Source organism: Cetorhinus maximus, chromosome 18, assembly GCF_964194155.1.
Source record: "Cetorhinus maximus chromosome 18, sCetMax3.hap1.1, whole genome shotgun sequence".
In the NCBI taxonomy this organism is placed as follows: Eukaryota; Metazoa; Chordata; class Chondrichthyes; order Lamniformes; family Cetorhinidae; genus Cetorhinus; species Cetorhinus maximus.
Genome location: NC_135896.1, coordinates 5,431,754 through 5,433,767, shown reverse-complemented (window position 1 = coordinate 5,433,767; position 2,014 = coordinate 5,431,754).

Here is a 2,014-nt window from a genome sequence, read left to right as displayed (position 1 = left end):
GTCCAGGTTTCATTCTACCATCTCCTGAATTCCCTATTTGATTTATTAGTGACTATCTTACATATATCGCCCCTTGTTCTGATCTCCCCCTGCATGCATCTTCTCTACCTTTACCCTATCAAACACCTTCATAATTTTAGATGTCAGATCACCCCTTAGCATTCTCTTTCTAGAGAAAGGAGCCCCAGTCTGTTCAACTATAAATACATCCTTTCTACAAAATGGATTCCAGAACTGTGCACAGTACGCCAAGGTCTCCATATTGTAATGTCATTGCACTAGCAATTTTTAAAAATTCATAAACAAGATGTGGGCATCACTGGCTAGGCCAGCATTTATTATTCATGTTCAGGGGGCATTTAAGAGTTATCTAAGAATATGGGATTTCAGACTTTCAATTCCAGATTTTTATTGAATTCAAACTCCTCAGAGCATTACCCTGTGTCTCTGGATTACCAGCCCAATGACACTACCACTACGCCAATGCCTCCCTCTAGTAATCTAGAAACCCAGGTGAAATGCTCATGGTGGTCAAACCCACTATGGCAACTGGTGGAATTTAAATTGAGTTAATAAATCTGGAATTAAAAGCTAGCCTCCATGAAACCATTGTTGTAAAAATCCATCTGCTTCACCAATGTCCTTACTTGGCCTGACTCCAGACTCTCAGCAATGTGGTTGACTCTTAAATGGCCTTGCAAGGCACTCAGTTCAAGGGCAATTAGAGATGAGCAACAAATGTTGGCCTTGCTAGTGATGCCCACACTCCATGGAAAAAAACAATAGTGTTTTGCATAACATTCCTACTTTTCAGTTCTATCCCTCTAGAAATGAATCCCAGCGCCTGACTGGCCTGTGTCACCTTTATTGATTTGTGCATCTCTATCCCTCAATCAGGAGCTCTTGTGGTGGCAGTGGGTATCCCCCCCACCCGCCTCTGAGCCAGAAGGTTTGAGTCCCATCACTGGACTTGATGGCCAAGGAAGGTCAATTCACAATGTGGCCAGACCAGTTGATTATCAACCTGAAAACTCTTCCAGCACACACCAGTGGCAGGTGGTAAAAGCGGGAGAGATTCTTGGTCAGCCATGCAATGGAAGGAAAGTTGGAGCCTCTCCTGGTACTGTCCATAGTTCCAGGCTACAACATGCATGTAAAAGTGTATGTTGCCACAGCAACTTGGATCCCTGGTGCACTCTAACACACCACCATCCCTCTTCCCTATTTAGGCTGTTAGTATTCATGGAGTATGAGTTCCCTTATTCTTTCTACCAAATGGCACCACTCCAGACTCACCTATGTTGAAATTAATTTACCAATTACACACTCATTCTGAGAGTTTATTCATATAACCTTCCTTGTTCTAACTACCCTCTGGGTAAAGAAGTTTGTCCTGAATTCTCTATTGGATTTTTTAGCGATTATTTTATACCTTTGGTCCCTAGTTTTGAATTCCCCCACAAGTGCAAGCATCTTATGCACATCTACCCCTATCAAACCCCTTCATCATTTTAAGGTCTCTATTAGAATAAGGTGTAGATCAGCAATGAAGAAGAGCAAGGAATAATCCAAAGTAGAGCCTCTAAATTGGAAGAGGGCTAACTTCAATGGGATGAGGGGGGATCTAGCCAGGGTAAAATGGAACCAAAGACTGACAGGAAAAGCTGTAACAGAACAATGGGTCATCTTTAAGGATGAGGTGTTTCAGGTGCAGGCCAGGTACATTCCAACAAGGGTGAAAGGTAAGGGAATCAAAGTGAGTGTTCCTCGGATGACAAGGGAGATAGAGAACATGATGAAGCAAAAAGAAAGAGTGTATGGTGCATGTCAGGTGAATTCTTCAAGTGCGAAGTAGGTGAAGCACAAGAAGTTTAGAGAGGAAATGAAGAGGAAAACATGACTGGCAAAGACAATTTATGAGAATAGAATGGTGGTCAATATAAAAGGGAATCCAAAGGTTTTCTACTGGCTTGTAAACTGTAAGTGGCTAGTAAGACACATGGGGAGCCATTAG